Genomic DNA, 20259 nt, shown 5'->3' with positions numbered 1-20259 from the left:
AGCCTACTAGATAGGACTAGTAAGATTAAAATTCAGCGCTTACAATCATGTGGCCAGCTACTGATTCAACATTCACCATGCACCATCAGGTGTAAAAGGATATGTAATATATTCAGAAACAAAGTTCTCAAAGGTTGGTTTTGCCTCACTACCTTGCTGGTTTGGTCCTTCTGTACTTTAAATATGACCAAAGCCGAGATAATATAGTCAATTCCAAAGCTCAGTTTAAATTCTGGCTGAATGCTTGTTAAAACCTTAAGCTTAGACTCTTATTTTAAACACTGCTCTAAGATCAAGCGAATGATTCAAGTTTGTCACAATAGTGTGATGGGTGAAATACAATTCTTGTAAATGTTGAATTCAACCCGTTGGAGGACTGTGGTAATAATTTAACCCCTTCTGTGCCAGGGACGTAATGGTTACGTCCACCGGCACAGTGCTCCTGTGCGGAGGACGTAAGCATTACGTGGGCTTACCTCCAACCCCCCTAAATCAGGGATGGAAGGGGAAGCACTTTCCCTTCCACCCCGACCCGTCCAGTGACGTCTGATGACGTCAGCGCGCATTCGCGCGCTGACCTCATCAGAGGCCACTTCCCCATTGTGCTGGAAGCTCAGCTTCCAGCGCGATCGGAAGAGAAATGATTCCCTTCCAATCATGTGATGGGGGCCTGAGAGGCTTCAAAGGGAAGGAATGGAATTTCCTTCCCTTTGAAGTTTCTCAGAGCATATCAGAAGCCGGATCGTGAAGTAATACGGTTTATGAAATGCCGACTAGACACCAGGGATTTGTTTTGAAAAATGAAATTGGCATAAGGGGAGCGACCCCTTGGGCAAGGGTCACTCCCTAGGGGTCCAATTCTTTTCACAGCCTTTTCCAACCCTCCTGGGGGCAGATCGGCCTATTGTTATCAGGGGGGGTGGGAGAAACCTCTAGGCGCCAGGGATAATTGTTTTGTTTTCTTTTTTTTTTTTTTAGGGGTGGAGAGCGACCCCTTAGGCAAGGGTTGCTCCCTTTGGGGGCAAATTGTATTTACACCATTTCTGCCCCCCATGGGGGCAGATTGGCCCATTTTTGTTAGGCCAAGGGGGGCAGAAACCACTAGGCACCGGTGATTTTTTTTTTGCACCAATTTCTAGGCCACGGGTCATTTTTATTTTTGTTTTGTTTTTTTTACAGGTGGAGAGTGACCCCTTAGGCAAGGTTCGTGCCCCTGGGGGAGAGAAGGGGGGGATTTATTTTAGGCCATTTCTGATCCCCTTGGGGGCAGAGCAGCATATTTCTATTAGGCCATTCTGCCTGGGGGGGCGGGGGTCAGAAACCACTTAGGCACCAGGGATTGGTGTGTGTGTATGTGTGTGTTTTCTTTAGGGGGGCAGCCCCTTGGGTAAAGGTCGCTCTCCATGGGGGCACATTATTGTTGGCCATATGGACTATTTTTAGAAGGCCCATCTGCCCTCAAGGGGAGGGCAGAAAGCCCACCAGAGACCAGGGACGTTTTTTTTCTCAAAAGTAAGAGGGTAGGGGGTATGGCCATAACCCCACCCCAAATAAATGGGGCCAAAGTTGTTCTGCCCACCAGTGGGCAGATGGGGCAATTACCCCCGATCCACACCCCTGGAGGGCAGAAAGTCTACTAGATGCCAGGGAATTAGAAAACAAAAATAGTGGGGTGGTGGTTATCAACCTGTATGGCTCTGGTTATGCCCCCACCCCAACTGAAGGGGGAACAGTCTATCAGCTCTCCCCCTGCACACTAAAACATCTTATCCCACGGCATGCAAAAGGACATTTGATTATTTTGGGTTTTGGTTTTACATTCGGGCCATGAGAGCTTGGCTAACTCTCAAAATCGTCCTACTGGGAATGGTGAGGCCTGCACTTTATGGACTTTGGGACGCTGCCATAGAGAACAATCCACACGACCTAGACACATCTGAAAACTAAACATCGGGGTGATTCCAGGGTGGTGTATTTCACATGCACCCCGCACCTTTTTCTCACCCACAATGCCCTGCAAACCTCCAACTTTGCTGGAAATCACACATTTTTCCCAAGTTTTTGTGATAGAACCTTCCGCAATCTGAAGGAATCAACAAAATTCCTACCAACCAGCATTGTCTCATCTATACTGATAAAAATTCTGCTGCACTTGTCAGCCTAAATTTCTTTTTTTTCAAACTGCCCTTTTGGACCCACTTTGGTTCCCCCTCAATTTCGTCATGTTTTTGGCTCTTCCCTGTCACAAGCACTTGGCCCACCCACAAAAATTAGGTATAATTTTTACCGGGCGACTGAGGGGAAAGTTGGGTGGTATGAAATTTCTCCTGGTACGGGTATCCCACACAGAAATGTGGGGAAAATTTGATTTTTTACCTAAATTTGAGGCTTGCTGAGGATTCTGGGAAAGAAAACATTAGGGGAATTCACGCAAGTCACACCTCTCTTGATTCCTTCGGGTGTATATTTTTCAGAAATATCGGAGTTTGGTAGGTTTCCCAAGATGGCTGCTGAGCCCAGGACCAAAAACGCATGGCCCCTGTGTAGGAAAGTACCATCTTGCCTGGCATTTTACCCCCATTTTTACTTGTATGTATGTTTGCTGTTGCCTGTGTCACTGTGATCCCGCTAGCCAGGACCCCAAGTGTGCCCTGTATGTGTTCCCTGTGTGGCGCCTAACTGTATCACTGAGGCTCTGCTAACCAGAACCTCAGTGTTTATGCTCTCTCTGCTTTTAAAATTTGTCACTGCAGGCTAGTGACTACTTTTACCAATTCTCATTGGCACACTGGGACACCCTTATAATTCCCTAGTATATGGTACCTAGGTACCGAGGGAATTGGGGTTCCAGGAGATCCCTATGGGCTGCAGCATTTCTTTTGCCACCCATAGGGAGCTCAGACAATTCTTACACAGGACTGCCACTGCAGCCTGAGTGAAATAACGTCAACGTTATTTCACAGCCATTTTACACTGTACTTAAGTAACTTATAAGTCACCTATATGTCTAACCCTCACTTAGTGAAGGTTAGGTGCAAGGTTACTTAGTTTGAGGTCACCCTGGCACTAGCCAAGGTGCCCCCACATTGTTCAGGGCTGATTCACCGGATTTTGAGAGTGCTGGGACACCATTACACGTGTGAACTACATATAGGTCAATACCTATGTGTAGCGTCAACATGGTAACTCCGAACATGGCCATGTAACATGTCTAGAATCATGGAATTGTCACCCCAATACCAGTCTGGTATTGGGGTGACAATTCCATGCATCCCCGGGGCTCCAGCATAGAGCCCGGGTACTGCCAAACTAGCTCTCTGGGGTTTTCTCTGCAGCTACCGCTGCTGCCAACCCTCAGACAGGTTTCTGGGGCCTGGGCAGCCCAGTCCCAGGAAGGCAGAACAAAGGATTTCCTCTGAGAAAGGGTGTTACACCCTCTCCCTTTGGAAATAGGTGTTAAGGGCCTGAGAGACGTACCCTCTCCTGTTCTCTGGAAATGCTTTGAAGGACACAGATGGTGCCCTCCTTGCATAAGCCAGTCTACACCGGTTCAGGGATCCCCCGCAGCCCTGCTCTGGCATAAAAATGGACAAAGGAAAGGGGAGTGACCACTCCCCTGACCAGCACCTCCAGTGTGTCCCAGACCTCTCCCATCTTGAATGCAGAGGTGTGAGGGCACAATGGAGACCTCTGAGTTGCCAGTGCCAGCAGGTGACGTCAGAGACCTCTTCTGATAGGCTCTTACCTGGTTAGGTAGCCAATCCTCCTCTGAGGGCTATTTAGGGTCTCTCCTGTGGGCTCCTCTTCAGATAACAGATGCAAGAGCTCACCAGAGGTCCTCTGCACTTCTCTATTCAACTTCTGCCAAGGATCGACAGCTGACTGCTCCAGGATGCCTGCAAAACCGAAACAAAGTAGCAAAAAGACTACCAGCAACATTGTAGCGCCTCATCCTGCAGGCTTTCTTAACTGTTTCCTGGTGGTGCATACTCTGAGGGCTGCCTGCCTTCACCCTGCACTGAAAGCAAGGAGAAATCTCCTGTGGGTCGACGGAATCTTCCCCCTACTAACGCAAGCACCAAAATTTCGGATTCACCGGTCCTCTGGGCCCCCTCATCTTGACGAGCGTGGTCCCTGGAACACAGGAGCTGGATCCAAGTGTCCCCGACAGTCCAGTGGCCAAATTTGGTGGAGGCAAGTCCTTTCCTCCCCACGCCAGACAGTAATCCTGTGTACTGCATGAACTGCAACTGCTAGGGCTTCTGTGCACTTTTACAAGACTTCCTTTGTGCACAGCACAGCCCAGGCCCCCAGCACTCCATCCTGCTTTGCCCAACTCGCTGAGTAGGACTCCGACTTAGTGGGACTCCCTTTTGTTGTGCTGAGACGACCGCTGTGCTCAGATCTTCTGAACGCCTGTTCAGGTGCTACTGCGAGTGCTACCTACTTCTGCGTGGGCTCTCTGTTGCTGAGCGCCCCCTCTCTCTCCTCCTTCAAGGGGTGACTTCCTGGTCCTTCCAGGGCCCTGGCAGCACCCAAAACCTTCAACTATGACTCTTGCAGTTAGCAAGGCTTGTTTGTGGTCTTTCTGCGTGGAAACAACTCCGCATCCTCCAGCACGCCGTGGGACATCTTCTGACCGAAGAAGTTCATGGCACCTTCCGTTGTTGCAGAATATTCGGCTTCTTCCACCCGGAGGCAGCCCTTTTGCACCTTCATCCGGGGTTTATTGGGCTCCTGCCCCCCCGGACACTTGGACTTGGTCCCCTTCTTTTGCAGGTCCTCAGGTCCAGGAACCCGTCTTCAGTGCTTTGCACTCAGTTGTTGTCTTTGCAGAATCCCCTATCTCAACTTTACTGTCTTTCTGGGGTAGTAGGGTAACTTTACTCCTACTTTTCAGGGTCTTGGGGTGGGGTATCTTGGACACTCTTAGTGTTTTCTTACTCTCCCAGCGACCCTCTACACACTACACTAGGTCTGGGGTCCATTTGTGGTTCACATTCCACTTTTGGAGTATATGGTTTGTGTTGCCCCTGGCCTATTGTCTCCTACTGCATTCTATCGTGTCCTACAGTGTTTGTACTACTTTTCTGTTTACTTACCTGGTTTTGGTTTGTGTGTATATTTTGTGTATTTTACTTACCTCCTAAGGGAGTATATCCCCTGAGGTACTTTTAGCATATTGCCACTAAAATAAAGTACCTTTATTTTTTAGTAACTCTGAGTATTGTGTTTCTTATTATATAGCGCTATATGTTATGAGTGGTATAGTAGGAGCTTTGCATGTCTCCTAGTTCAGCTTAAGCTGCTCTGCTATAGCTACCTCTGTCAGCCTAAGCTGCTAGTACACTACTAATCTACGATAACTGGACCTGACACAAGGTGTAAGTACCACAAGGTACCCACTATAAGCCAGGCCAGCCTCCGAACACCCCCGCAAAAACAGGTAGTTTTGTATTTGATCATTTTGATGTGTCCAGATAGTGTTTTGGGGCATTTCCTTTTCCGGGCAGTAGGCCTACCCACAAAAGTGAGGTACCATTTTTTATCGGGAGACTTGGGGGAACATTGGGTGGAAGGAAATTTGTGGCTCCTCTCAGATTCCAGAACTTTCTGTCGCCGAAATGAGAGGAAAAAGTATTTTTTGGCCAATTTTTGAGGTTTGCAAAGCATTGTGGATAACAGAACCTGGTCAGAGCCCCACAAGTGCCCTCATCTTGGTTTCCCCTAGGTGTCTAGTTATCAAAAGTGTGCAGGTTTTCTAGCTTTTCCTAGGTGCCGGCTGAGCTAGAGGCCAAAATCCACAGCTAGGCACTTTGCAAAAAACAGCTCTGTTTTCTTTGTGAAAATGTGATGTGTCCACATAGTGTTTTGGGGCATTTCCTGTCGCGTGCGCTAGGCCCACCCCCACAAGTGAGGTATCATTTTTATAGGGATACTTGGGGGAATGCTGGGTGGAAGGAAATTTGTAGCTCCTCTCAGATTCCAGAACTTTCTGCCACCAAAATGAGAGGAAAAAGTGTTTTTTGGCAAAATTTTGAGGTTTGCAAAGGATTCTGGGTAACAGAACCTGGTCAGAGCCCCACAAGTCACCCCATCTTGGATTCCCCTAGGTGCCTAGTTTTACAAACTGCGCAGGTCTGCCAGGTTTTCCTAGGTGCCGGCTGAGCTGGAGGCCAAAATCCACAGCTAGGCACTTTGCAAAAAACAGGTCAGATTTTAATGTAAAAATGCGATGTGTCCATTTTGTGTTTCCTGTCGAGAGCATGAGTCCTACCCACGCAAGTGAGGGACCATTTTTATTGGGAGACTTGGGGGAACACAAAATAGCAAAACAATTGTTTTTGCCCCTTGTCTTTCTCTACATTTTTTCCTTCCAAATGTAAGACAGTGTGTAAAAAAGACCTCTATTTGAGAAATGCCCTGTAATTCACATGCTAGTATGGGCACCCCAGAATTCAGAGAGGTGCAAATAACCACTGCTTCTCAACACCTTATCGTGTGGCCATTTTGGAAATACAAAGGTTTTCTTGATACCTATTTTTCACTTTTTATGTTTCAGCACATTAATTGCTGTATACCCGGTATAGAATGAAAACCCATTGCAAGGTGTAGCTCATTTATTGGCTCTGGGTACCTAGGGTTCTTGATGAACCTACAAGTCCTATATATCCCCGCAACCAGAAGAGTCCAGCAGACTTAACGATTTAATGCTTTAAAAAAATCTGACATCGCAGGAAAAAATTACAGAGTAAAACATGGAGAAAAATGGCTGTTTTCACCACAATTTCAATATTCTTTTATTTCAGCTGTTATGTTCTGTAGGAAACACCTGTAGGATGTACACAAATGACCCCTTGCTGAATTCAGAATTTTGTCTACTTTTCAGAAATGTTTAGCTTTCTGGGATCCAGAATTGGTTTCTTACCCATTTCTGTCACTAACTGGAAGGAGGCTGAAAGCACAGAAAATAGTAAAAATGGAGTATGTCCCAGTAAAATGTCAAAATGATGTTGAAAAATTGGGTTTTCTAATTCAAGTCTGCCTGTTCTTGAAAGCTGGGAAGATGGTGAGTTTACCACCGCAAACCTTTTGTTGATGCCATTTTCAGGAAAAAAAACAAAAGCCTTCTCTGCAGCCCCTTTTCCCCATTTTGTTGAAAAAAAAAATAATTTTTTGCTGTATTTTGGTTAATTTCTTTGCCTCCTTCAGGGGAACCCACAGTCTGGATACCTCTAGAATCCCTAGGATGTTGAAAAAAAGGACACAAATTTGTCATGGGTAGCTTATGTGGAGAAAAAGATATGAGGGCTTCAGCGCAAACTGCCCCAAATAGCCAAAAAAAAGGCTCGGCACAGGAAGGGAAAAGGCCTGGCAGCGAAAACGTTAATGAATTAATACAATCAGGAGTTATTCTTGGAGAAAAAAGGCTTACCCATCAATTTGAAACCTTCAACGAGTGCTCATAGGGTGAAGACCGTCGCTCACCGTCTCAAAGCCTGTCGCTCACCATCTTCAGGAAGAACCTTAAGACGTGGCTCTTCAGATTAGACACCCTCCCCGAGCCTTGAGACCCTCATGGGTGAGCCGCCGCGCTCTATAAATACTGATTGATTGACTGATTGAAGAATCAACAGGATGATGTATCCATCAAGAGGGCCACAATCTCCTTAATTCTTACACCTGATAAGCCACCCACAGACTGGGCATCAAACAGACATATCTGTCTATTAAATGTGGCTGTCAAGATTTTGATCTTAACTTTGAGGTTGCACAGGGTGCTGCAGGCCTTACAGCTTTCTGTTCAGGCGGAACTTAAATGAGGCAAGAAAAAGGGAACAATGACAAGATGGTGCTACTTCTAATCAACAGAGGAAAGAGGTGTGGATAGAAGACAGTATTCCTATCATCCAATGTCAAGAAGGCATTCAGCGGTGGACAAGGGCAATCCTAGTCTGTCAGCCAGAGCCAAATGGGAGGAGGATATGGCGGACCCCATGTCAGACGGGGACTGGATCTGGGCACGTGTGCAGATCCAGGAGATGTCTAGCCATCCACAATTCAAATGAACCCACTTCTATGTCCTGCACTGCACCTACCCCATGCCAACACTCTTAAGCAAAATCTGCTCTGCTACAACAGAGACGTGTGTGAGAAGTGGCATTGTTGGAACCAACTTCCTACATATAATAAGGCAGTGCACTAGTCTGATGCCCTACTGAATGGCTGTGGTACACCGTCTGAAAAGGGTAACTGGAGTTAGGGTGGAGGTCTCCATAAAACACTGTCTTATGGGGGTTTTCCCATGCCTAACTAATGGAAATGTGCAGAATAAATTTGCATGCCTGGGACTGTTGATGGCGAAGCGGCCATCAGATGGAAGGCACAGGTGGTAACAACCATATCTGCTTGGGCTAGAGACATGGCTGAGTGAGTGCTGGGGGAAGAGAGAGATGAATGAGAGCAGTCAAAACAGGGTCAAGGAGGATTGACTGGGCTGGGATGCTACAGGAACTCAGAATCTTCGAAGAGGTGGATGCATAACAGGGACACAGGAGCATCTGGCCACAGTGCATGTTTGGGTTGGGGGGTCAGGAGAGGCCTTGCAGGGCACCGATGGGAGGAGACACACAAGTGGTGGAGAGCAGAGGCACTGTTGTTGAGGGGGTTGGGTGGGAGCAATCATGAACATCCCAAAGTAGGAAGAAGAAAATAATCTGAGCGGCACAGGGAAACCTGGAAAGAACCCTAGCAATAGCACATTGAGAATGCCAATGTGCCAAAGTGTTTGTTCAGCCCTGTGTTGAATGATGTTACTGACTCATAATGACAAAATGCGTAAATATTTATAAAAAAAAAAAAGTAGGCATTCAACTATGTCACCTGGAAATTTCTTAGAGATATGCTGCACACAATAGGATATAGGACATGATTTTTTTGTTTGGGCTTTAGCAGGTTATCAAGGACCAACATCCAGGAAGAGACCAAATGGGGGCAATTCCAGGTTGTTTATTATAGGAGAGGGGCGAGACAAGCATGTCTACTAAACCCCTGTAAGTTCGGCCCTTACTCTTCAGCCATTAGCACAACACATTTGAGCAAATGAGCATATGAGGGTTAACAGGCCGGCAGGATTTTCTAAAATAACCTTGTTTACAGATATTTGTAAGGGCATGGGTTATTAGAAAGGGGAGGTAGTGAGTTCTTTCTGAGGGATAAATCCCAAAATCCTGTAGGGTCAAACACACACTTTGACTAATTTAAAACTGCACTAAACCCCGGGCAGCCATGGCACAGACAAGGCAGGCTTAACTTAGGAAAATGTGTAAAGTGTTTAGAAACACTAAACAGTCAAGAAGTCAAAACACAACTCAATCCAAATTGCACAACCATTTTCTAAAAAGTTTAAGTACATTTACATTAATAACAATGACATAAAAAAATAAAAATCAACAGAGGGGGCTGCAGATATGATTTTCTAATGTTTTAGGGCAAAAAAAAAAAACAAAAATTAGAGTACCAGGCAGAAATCGCTGTTTATGGTTCATAAGAACCTAGGAGCTAGTTCAGGCCAACCCCAATGGAACAGAGGTTCGATATATCAAAGGGGTTGCCCAAAAGAACACATTTTATTTAATTTAGTACACATACACAACCTAAAAGATCAAAAAAGATAATGAGCTATGGGAATATATAATACCATGTATGTGAATAGTAAGACTGGTATGTAAATAAACAGTAAAAACCAACAAATTGCACAGGCCAACCCCAATCAACCCCCAAAAATGTCCACACATCAGCCAGTGTCTATATCTGTAGCCGGGTTTCCATCTCCATTTAATGGGCCATGATCCTGGATGCCTTCCCCAGCCCCTGCGTCAAGAGGGCGCATTGGTTCCCACATAATACCTCGATAGTCTGACCATCTTTGTCAGATTTTGCAATGTTTCTGAGGGCATCCCCTAGACTGACAGACAGCCACCTCCGGGCCCATACAATGGTCAAAACAGTCTGCAGGGGAAGTGCTACAGCCTTACAATGTTTGGCGACATTGCATTTGGCAACAGTGAGGCCCAAGAACAGGACAGTATGCTTACACCTATTTCCACCAGTACCCTCATTGACATGTAGAAGGACCATCGCAAGGATGCTTGGTAAGAATCATGAGAGGACTGCACTCTGAAACAGGAGAGAAACCCCCTCCAGAACACGTCTAATGCTGCACAGTTCAATAAGGAATGTAAAAGGTGGCCTCTGCCACACCACAGCGAAGACACTGGGAAGAAGTCACCAGACCTATGTGCCACAGGCAGTGCTGTTTGTAGTAGGCCCTATATAAGTATTTAAATTGAATGAGGTGGATTGACAGAGCTGCCTCCCTGGGAGCCCACAGGACCTCAGTCTAGTCATCGTTGTCTAGTGTTTCAAGATCTTGTTCCCAGACAGCACAAAGGGCGGGAAGTAGGTTAGTGCTGTTAGGGACCATGGTTCAGTAAATCTTTGTGATTTTGTGTGATTCGAGGTCTCTCATGAGGAGCCTGCCCTTGAGGGGGTTAAATTCAGGGAGGTCTGTGATGTGTCGTATGTAGGAGGTGAGGGCGTGACGGAGCTGGAGGTATCAATGGAACTGGCTCCAATGGAATCGTTATTCTAGCTGCAGGTCTTAATATGATTTCAACACAGAAGCCTGCATAACACTGCCCAACACACAGAAATTCCTATGGGGTCCCAAGGTCGAACATGATCCAACCGGGACACCTGAGGTAACAAGCAACCACACCAAAGAGGTTTTCTGTTCGCTAAGACGGCCCAACCACCTCATGCACTGCAGAGCACTTTTCCAAATATTCAGAACCACCCGAGCAGCCGGTGGCAACCTTCCCATGCCCCTTTCCCACCACAGAGATAGGATGTGATGGGTGTGTTGGTCATAGCCCACTTCTCCAGTGTGTATGCGGGGTTATCAGGGGGCCTGTACCACAAGTCATAAGTGACCAAAAGGTGAGAGGTGGTGTAGTATGCATAAATATCAGCTGCTGCTCTACAATAGGTCAATTCGAAATATGTCTTGAGATCAACTCTGGCTCTCCAACCCCCCCGAAGAAAACACCCAAGGATAGGGTGAATCTGCCTAAAGTATGTTTGGGGAATAGGATACGAGTTGTTTTGCAAGTGGTATAGGAGACGTGGGAAGGACATCATCTTAAAGATAGCCAATCTGCCCATCAATGACAGGGGGAGGCGAGACCAGATCCCGACCTCACCCTTAACCCGAACAACAGTAGGGGACAAAATCCAGTCCCAGGCCAAAGTCTGATCTGGGGATATAAAACCCCCAGATAACTGAACCCATCACTAGCCCATGTCAGGCCCAGGGCTCACTCAGTGGGTCCACAGTAGCCGTTCACCAGAAAGACTTTGGGGGTCATTCCGACCCTGGCGGTCCAAGACCACCAGGGCCGGGGACCACGGAAGCACCGCCAACAGGCTGGCGGTGCTTCCCAGCCCATTCTGACCGCGGCGGTAAAGCCGCGGACAGAAAAGGGAATCCGGCGGTTTCCCGTCGGATTTCCCCTGCATGGGCTGAATCTCCATGGCGGCGCTGCAAGCAGCGCCGCCATGGAGATTCCGACCCCCTTCCCGCCACCCTGTTTAGGTGGTTTTTACCGCCAGGAACAGGATGGCGGGAACGGGTGTCGTGGGGCCCCTGGGGGCCCCTGCACTGCCCATGCCACTTGCATGGGCAGTGCAGGGGCCCCCTAACAGGGCCTCATAAAGATTTTCACTGTCTGCACCGCAGACAGTGAAAATCGCGACGGGTGCAACTGCACCCGTCGCACCCCTGCAACTCCGCCGGCTCCATTCGGAGCCGGCTTCATTGTTGCAGGGCCTTTCCCGCTGGCCCGGCGGGCGCTCCTTTGGCGGGAAAGCCAGAATGGCCGCTGCGGTCTTTCGGCGGCCTGATTTTGGCGGGCGGCGACCGCCGCCCGCCAAAGTCAGAATGAGGGCCTTTGTATTTAGCTGCATTCATGCAGAGGCCTGAGGTCTCACCGAACACCTGCATGATTTGCACAAGACAGGGCCCATTGTGCTCCAGCTGGGTAAGGAAGAAAAGAATGTGATCGGCATATAGAGCAATACTATTGGAAAGTCTTAGCCCCCATTCAAATCCACACACCTGAGCATCTAGCCTGACCCACACGGCAAGGGGCTCCATTGCGAGTAGGAGCAGGGAGAGGGGAGCATCCCTGCCTCATCCTTCTAGCAATCAAGAAGGTCCTCGACACAGCGTCCGTGACTCTGGCCATGGAGGACAGATCCTTATAGAGAAGCCGCACATTCAAGAGAAACTTGGGCCAAAGTTTAGCCCCTGCAGAAGAGTGAAAAGATAACCCCATTGGACAGTGTCAAATGCTCCGTCCATATCCACTAAAAGCAGGGCTGTTGACCTTTCTAAGCGGTGTGTATAAGCAATCACATTATGAAACCGACAGATGTTAAGTCATGTGGCCCAGTAGGGCATGAAGCCAGACTGGTCAGGGTGAACTAAGACCTGTATGTGCTTTACGAGTCGACGCGCTAGTCTTAGCAAGGAGCTTCACCTCTGTGTTAAGTAGGGAGATTGGGCGGTAGGACACCCTCTCTTCATGGGCCTACCTGATCTTAAAACAACCACTTTCTCGCCCAGGCGCCAGTCCAGTGGAAGGTGCACCCCGTGGAGTGCAGCCTGCAGGAGGCTAAATATGGAAGCGCTCAGTCGTGGCATATAGGCTTTAAACAAATTCACAGGGGAGACCGTTGGGTCCCGGGCCCTCCCCAACCGCAACTCTGACAGAGCCGAGGTCAGCTCCTGTACAGTGATGACTGCCTCCAAGGAGGCCCTCGCCAAATTAGAGAGAGTCTAGACAGGAAGATCACTGATGAACTTGAGAATTTGGGCAAGTGGCAAGGACTCCCTACAGGCATACAGCCCCTCACAATAAAAGGCAAAACATTGAGCCACTTCCTGTGTGTCCGCCAGCACTCAACCTACTCGTCTCCAATCACCGGTGTAAGGAGGGACCACGGATCGATTGACCACATCAGAGTAGCATTTTGCTGGACTTATCCCCCATTAATATAGGCGGCAGAGAGCTGCTTGCCAAGTTAGTTTGGCTGCATCTAAAAGTATGTGCTGGGATTATTGCTGGGCAAACACAAATTGTCGCCGCGCTGTGTGGCCCTTGGGAGTCACACCCTGCTGTTCCAAGGATCTTATCTGAAGCCCGAAATCCTTAAGGGTCTGTGTAGAGGTACCCTCTTTTTGGCACAGCTTTCCCCACTTTCTACCTGCTGTCAGTGTGTTATTACAGTGTTCACTGGGATCCTGCTAACCAGGAGCCCAGTGACGGTGCTCTCTCCCTCTAAATTTGGCTGTTCCTGACTTTGTACACCCCACAATTGGCATACTGGTGCCCCCATATAAGTCCCTAGTATATGGTACCTAGGTACACAGGGCACTGAGGCACCAGGGGTTCCCCATGGGCTGCAGCATGTATTATGCCACCCATGGGAGCCCACGCAAAATATGTCTGCAGGCCTGCCTTTGCAGCCTGCGTGAAAAGGTGCATGCAACCCTTCACTATCTGTCACTGCACAAAGTCACTGTCAGTCACCCCTACGGCAGGCCCTCCTAGCCCAGGGGGCATGGTGCAAGTACCTGTGTGTGAGAGCACCCCTGAATTAGCAGAGGTGCCTCTACGAACTAAAGCTCAGTTTCCTGCCCTTTGTAACTGCAGGGAAGCCATTTTACCTGTGTACTGGACACAAGTCATTATCTCTGACCAGGTACATAATGGTAACTCCAAACCTAGGCATGTTTGGTATCAGACATGTCAGAATCATACCCCAATACTGTTACCAGTATTGGTTGTATGATTCCATGAACTCTGGGGGCTCCTTAGAGGACCCCTAGCTTTGCCCCTACCAGTTTGCAGGGTCTTCCAGGGCAGTCTGAGCTGCTGCCATCCTACAGACAGGTTTCTGCCCTCCTGCTGCTTGACAAGCCCAGGCCCAGGAAGGCAGAAGAATGGATTTTGTTTGGTAATAGGAAATAGGTATTACCTGGCTTGGAAGGGGTAGCCTCCCCAGGCCGCAGGTATGCTTTGAAGGGCACATTCGGTGCCCTCGTTGCATAAACTGGTTTGCACCAGTCCAGGGACTCCCGGCCCCTGCTCTGGTGCAAAATTGGACAATGGAAAGGGGAGTGACCACTCCTGTGTCCATCACTACCCCAAGAGTGGTGCCCAGAGCTCCTCCAGGTGGCCACTTGATTATGCCATCTTGAATCCAAAGTGGGGAGAGGGCTCCTGGGAGCACTTGAGTGGCAAGGTCAGGCAGGTGACGTCACAGCCACTTCCTGATAGGTGGTCACCATGATAGGTGACCAATGCACCTTCTTGGTCTATCTAGGGTCTCCTTCTTAGTGGGTCCTCAGATTTGACATACAAGATTCCATCAGGACTCCTCTGCATTGTTTACTTCATCTTCTGGCCACCGGGACTGCACATTGAACCTCCAGGAACTAACAATCTGCAACTCCAGGGAAGACTCCGCTTTGTAACATTGTTTCTTTGGCTCCTTTCAGCAACTGCAACATTTCCCTGGCTGTGCATCCTCTGAGGACGAACAGTCTTCAGCCTGCACAAGAAGGAAGAAGGAATCTCCCTTGAGGTGAAGGAGTCACTCCCCTGCATCCGCAGGTACCCTCTGCAATGACGACCGGCTGCGTGGGTCTTCTCTCCTGCAAAACTGCATGGATCCTGTGTAGGAAGTTGGCTCTGTATGTACTATTTCAAAATAAGAAATAGCATGCACAGAGTCCAAAGGTTCCCCTTAGAGGTAAGATAGTGGCAAAAAGAGATCATTCTAATGCTCTATTTTGTGGTAGTGTGGTCGAGCAGTAGGCTTATCAGAGGGTAGTGTTAAGCATTTATTGTACACACACAGGCAATAAATGAGGAACACACACAAGACAATTCCAGGCCAATAGGTTTTTGTATTGAAAAATATATTTTCTTAGTTTATTTTAAGAACCACAGGTTCAAAATTTACAATCAATACTTTAAATGAAAGGTACTTCACTTAGGTATCATAGGAACTTTGAATCAGCAAAATAGCATGTACAGTTTTGGCAAAAATGGCAATAAGCTATTTTAAAACTAGACACTGCAATTTTCAACAGTTCCTGGGGGAGGTAAGTATTTGTTAGTTTTGCAGGTAAGTAAACTACCTACAGGGTTCAAAGTTGGGTCCATGGTAGCCCACCGTTGGGGGTTCAGGGCAACTCCAAAGTTACCACACCAGTAGATCAGGGCCGGTCAGGTGCAGAGGTCAAAGTGGTGCCCAAAACACATAGGCTTCAATGGAGAAGGGGGTGCCCCGGTTCCAGTCTGCCAGCCGGTAGGTACCAGCGACTTTGGAGGGCAGACCAGGGGGGTTTTGTAGGGCACCGGGTGGGACACAAGTCAGCACAAAAAGTACACCCTCAGCGGCACGGGGGCGGCTGGGTGCAGAGTACAAACAGGCGTCTGGTTTGCAATGGAGTTCAATGGGAGACCCAGGGGTCTCTTCAGAGAAGCAGGCAGGCAAGGGGGGGGCTCCTCGGGGTAGCCACCACCTGGGCAATGGAGAGGGCCACCTGGGGGTCGCTTCTGCATTGGAGGTCGGATCCTTCAGGTCCTGGGGGCTGCGGGTGCAGTGTCTTTACCAGGCGTCGGGTTCTTAGAAGCAGGCAGTCGCGGTCAGGGGGTGCCTCTGGATTCCCTCTGCAGGTGTCGCTGGGGGGGGGGGGGGTCAGGGGGGTCAACTCTGGCTACTCACAGGGTCGCAGTCGGGTGGCTACACCCTCTATGTGCCTCCTCTCTGAGGGGAGGGGGGCACATCCCTAATCCTATTGGGGGAATCCTCCATCTGCAAGATGGAGGATTTCTAAAAGTCAGAGTCACCTCAGCTCAGGACACCTTAGGGGCTGTCCTGACTGGTCAGTGACTCCTCCTTGTTTTTATCATTATCTCCTCCGGCCTTGCCGCCAAAAGTGGGACTGTGGCCGGAGGGCATCTCCACTAGCTGGAGTGCCCTGGGGCGCTGTAACAAAGGGGGTGAGCCTTTGAGGCTCACCGCCAGGTGTTTCAGTTCCTGCAGGGGGAGGTGAAAAGCACCTCCACCCAGTACAGGTTTTGTTACTAGCCACAGAGTGACAAAGGCACTCTCCCCATGTGGCCAGCAACATGTCTGGTGTGTGGCAGGCTGGTAAAACTAGCCAGCCCACACTGGAAGTCGGGTATGTTTCCAGGGGGCATCTCTAAGATGCCCTCTGGGGTGTATTTCACAATAAAATGTACACTGGCATCAGTGTGCATTTATTGTGCTGAGAAGTTTGATACCAAACTTCCCAGTTTTCAGTGTAGCCATTATGGTGCTGTGGAGTTCGTGTTTGACAGACTCCCAGACCATATACTCTTATGGCTACCCTGCACTTACAATGTCTAAGGTTTTGCTTAGACACTGTAGGGGCATAGTGCTCATGCACCTATGCCCTCACCTATGGTATAGTGCACCCTGCCTTAGGGCTGTAAGGCCTGCTAGAGGGGTGACTTATCTATGCCATGGGCAGTGTGAGGTTGGCATGGCACCCTGAGGGGAGTGCACTGTCGACTTAGTCATTTTCTCCCCACCAGCACACACAAGCTGGCAAGCAGTGTGTCTGTGCTGAGTGAGGGGTCCCCAGGGTGGCATAAGACATGCTGCAGCCCTTAGAGACCTTCCCTGGCATCAGGGTCCTTGGTACCAGGGGTACCAGTTACAAGGGACTTACCTGGATGCCAGGGTGTGCCAATTGTGGAAACAAAGGTAGTTTTAGGGAAAGAACACTGGTGCTGGTGACTGGTTAGCAGGCTTCAGCACACTTTCAAATCATAACTTGGCATCAGCAAAGGCAAAAAGTCAGGGGGTAACCATGCCAAGGAGGCATTTCCTTACATCCTGCAACACAGGTGGTGGTCTGGAGGGGTCCCCTTGGTCCTCTCCATCAGCTACCAACATGGGAGACGGTAAGCCCTCTCCTCTCCTTGCGCCTACCAAGACTTGTTGGCTCTTCTTCCAAGGACTCTTCAGGTTATGTTTAGCCCCGGCCTCCAGCACTTTTGCCTGCAAAGCACAGTCTCCTGCCTGCTGCGCCATTGATGTGGGACTTCTCTCCAGGGGTGCTGAGTGGGTCTCACTGTGACTCCTGTGCCTGCGAGTTGCCTATGTGGGGCTGCCCCTTCGACTTCTGGCTCTCCTCACTGCTGAGGGTCACCTGCGACTCCCCTCATTGGGTAGAGTTCCTCCGGACCTTCCTGGTGCCCAGCAGCTCTGCAACTCTTCTTTTGCAACTCTTGCCTTTGGCAAAGCTTGTTGGTGTTTTTTCCACACTAGTGACTGACTGCAACTCTTCTTCTGACATGGGCCATCAACTGCATCACTCCTGGAACTCTTCTCCTGCTCCTGTGCTGCATAGTCAACCTGGTCCTGCATCTCCATAAGGATGGGTAGTGGGTCATGTCCTAACCGGACACTCCAACTGGAACTGGATTTGGTCCCCTTCATTTGCAGGTCCTCTTCTGTCAGGATCCATCTTCTGTTTCTTCCTGTCTTGCTTGGGACTTTCATAGTCCTTTTAAAAGGTTTACCTGTGGGTTTGTGGAAAAAACAGGTACTTACCTCTTCTCTCCTGGTCGCTGGGGGGCAATCTCGTACTTACCGTTTGGGGTTCCTATATCCTCCAGCTCCCCGCTACAGATTACACTTTTATGGGTGGGGAACTGGCTTTCGCATTCCCGTTACTTAGTATATGTTTTGGTCTCCCCCTAGGGGCTCCATTATTTTCTGTTATTTCACTGTTTTCTATTGCTTTCTATGCCCATTCCTGAATACTAATGTGCGTATAATAGTATGTTTACTCACCTGCTAGTGGAGTATTGCCTACACAGTATTTTAATATTTGTGTTACCATAATAAAGAACCTTTATTTTTGTAACACTGTGTGGTTCGTTCGTGTGTTTAAGTGCTGTATGACTATAGTGGTATTGCACAAGCTTTGCATGTCTCCTAGATACGTCTTGGCTGCTCATCCACAGCTACCTCTAGAGAGCCCTGGCTTCCTATACACTGATTATACCTCATTTATAGGGGTTACCTGGACCTGGTATAAGGTGATAACACCATAGGTGCTCAACGCACACCAGACCCGCTTTCTACAGCCTGCTCTCACCTGCAGAGCTCGCTAGCACAGAAGCTAATATCTACTCCAAGTAGGGTGGCTTTAAAGGCCTCCCAGAATGTGGTGGCAGAGGGAGCAGTGGCCAAATTCAAGGTGAAATACTCCTCTATGGACCAAGAGATATGCAGTCTACATGTTGGATTCTGCAGGTGCAGTGGGGAAGGTGCCATCGAAATCCAGCCTCTGGGGACCTACTTGAATATGAAGGGCGATAGGGGAATTATCGGACAGACCCTGCATTTAGATATCTGCCTTCTTCACTCTATGAGCACACAAGCTGGAGACAAAAAGATAATCAAGGCGTATAAAGGAGCCATGAGTCTGTGAGAAGAATGTGTATTCAGCATCTGAAGGGTGATGGGCTCTCCACACATCTGTAAGGCCTAGGGCTGTTGTGAAGGGAGACAGCTTGGACTTCCCTAGGTCTAGGGTCCCACCTCTCTGGTGCAACCTATCCACCCGGAGGTCCATAACAGCATTCCAGCCACTCTCAATTATAGAGAGGCCCTCTGGGAGATCTCTTGATAAATGTAACATCAGAGAAACAAATGACTCCCGAACGGCGGAGGGCATAAAAGGAGACAATGGTGAGAGGTTCCTCATAGAGGGAGCCAGAGACTATCACGTAGCGCCCTAGACGGTCAGCCCAGGAACCAGTATGTCTGAAGAGGACACCCCTATGCAGTAGGATACATGTACCCCTGGTGAACCCCGCATGGTAGACTTAATCATAGCTGTATCGAGCAAGCTAGGGGACTCTGGTGCCCATCTGCCCCACCGTCTTTGCCTGCCTCAGGACACAACCCGGAAAAGACCGAGAGAAGAATAAGGACGGGAACAAACTGAGGAACCTCCCCCAGTCAACCAAACCATGAAACTTCCCTCCACCTCTTACTTCTAAGAACATGAAGCATCTATCACGGTCTGTGCTAGTCGAGGACCTCAAAACATGGACCCCAAAACCTGCACCCAACAACCACCTTTCCCAAAATTTACATGCCACTAGAGTATGTAAATCAACTGACTTTGTGGCGGACGGTAGCAATGTTTGGTGAGAACACTACATTATGCAAATAATCATACAGAAGAAACCTATCTGCCCCCCACAGAGGAAGAACAACAACAGGGGGCCCGTGAAGAAAACCCAGCAGCTGGCCCATCAGCAGCCAGACTCAATACACCCCGTCCTTTCGGGAGGACCTCCAAGAGGTTTAGCTTAAATGGTTTCTTAGTAGGGTGCTCGTGTCTCCCCTTGGGATCAGTCAAAGTCAAGGTGAAACTTTTTCATCAGTCCAGCAAAACACTTCATCAGGGGAGTCGAAGAAATGCGTTTGGGAGTTGAATACCACTTTCAGCCGAGCAGGTTAAAGGAGCATATATTGAAGCTTGAGCTCCGTAAGGCGCTTTGGCTGCCACAAACAATTGGCGCTGCTGCTGGACCAGGAACTTACAGTTTGGAAAAATCATTATGTGGTGCGATTGAAACGTGTTTATCCCGGGATCTGGCGAACCTAAGGATATCGTCTCTGTCCACGTAATTTTAAGTTTTTGAGATCACTGGTCTGGTCGCGCCTCCTTGGGGGGGAAGGAGGGTGGGGTTTCCTTACAAGTTCTCTTTGGGCACACTCCACAAAAAAGCAGGTTGAAAGAGTGTCCGTGGGCAGGAGCGATTTGAGCCACTGGGATAACAACACATCTATGGAAGAGCCCCGACACCCCTCCAGGAACCTGACAAATCTCAGGTTATTTTGGTGTGCACGGCCTTCGGTGCCCTCCACCCACGCTACCAGCTCCTTTAATACTGGCATCAGGTGGGAGACCTTTTGCTGCAAGCCTGTGACTAAATCCTCTACTCCCGAAATTCTGGTTTCAGTCTCTGTGATCCTCTCAACTGCTCACTGGAGATCATGTCGGAGTTGAGTGACGTCCGATCCAACTACACCAATCTTGGCGTCAAG

The 20259-nt window shown here is 48.9% G+C and overlaps 1 protein-coding gene across 1 annotated transcript in view; it reads right to left on the bottom strand.

Moving 5' to 3' along the window:
* Positions 1-20259, bottom strand: part of GTF2A1L (general transcription factor IIA subunit 1 like) — a 986845-nt gene that overhangs the window by 175647 nt on the left and 790939 nt on the right. The gene's annotated exons all lie outside the window — the stretch shown is intronic.

This window comes from Pleurodeles waltl, chromosome 5 (genome assembly GCF_031143425.1).
Source record: "Pleurodeles waltl isolate 20211129_DDA chromosome 5, aPleWal1.hap1.20221129, whole genome shotgun sequence".
Classification (NCBI taxonomy): Eukaryota; Metazoa; Chordata; class Amphibia; order Caudata; family Salamandridae; genus Pleurodeles; species Pleurodeles waltl.
Note: the sequence above shows the minus strand (reverse complement) of the source record. Positions and strands in the feature narration are given on the sequence as shown.